The 306-nt window shown below is 38.2% G+C and overlaps 1 protein-coding gene across 1 annotated transcript in view; it reads right to left on the bottom strand.

Moving 5' to 3' along the window:
* Positions 1 to 131, bottom strand: part of LOC119594692 — a 7,443-nt gene extending 7,312 nt beyond the window's left edge. The window contains exon 1 of the mRNA XM_037943748.1: positions 20 to 131. The gene's annotated coding sequence lies outside the window, so the exon portion shown is untranslated. The remainder of the gene's footprint in view (positions 1 to 19) is intronic.
* Positions 132 to 306: the final 175 nt, after the last annotated feature.

Raw genomic sequence — 306 nt, 5'->3', positions numbered from 1 at the left:
CAGAAAATAGCAGACTCACCTCACAGAACAAAATCGTATACGCGATGTAAAACCCTTATATTTTCTTTCTCCTTTTAACTTTTAATCCAGACAGCGTTCGTGTAAGCGGCCTTCCTTCCACGAACGCCTTTAGGCATATGGCCTAAGAGACGCGTGGGTAGCCACTATATAACCTTACGCCACCCACCTTCTTTTCGATTCGTTCAGAACGGTAATTACCGGAATGGAATTTTCTTTAAGGAAATAATATGTAAGTCTTGATTATGTTGGAAAAATAAATTAAGACCAGAATAAAAAAAAAAGAGA

This window comes from Penaeus monodon, chromosome 34 (genome assembly GCF_015228065.2).
Source record: "Penaeus monodon isolate SGIC_2016 chromosome 34, NSTDA_Pmon_1, whole genome shotgun sequence".
NCBI lineage: Eukaryota > Metazoa > Arthropoda > Malacostraca > Decapoda > Penaeidae > Penaeus > Penaeus monodon.
Note: the sequence above shows the minus strand (reverse complement) of the source record. Positions and strands in the feature narration are given on the sequence as shown.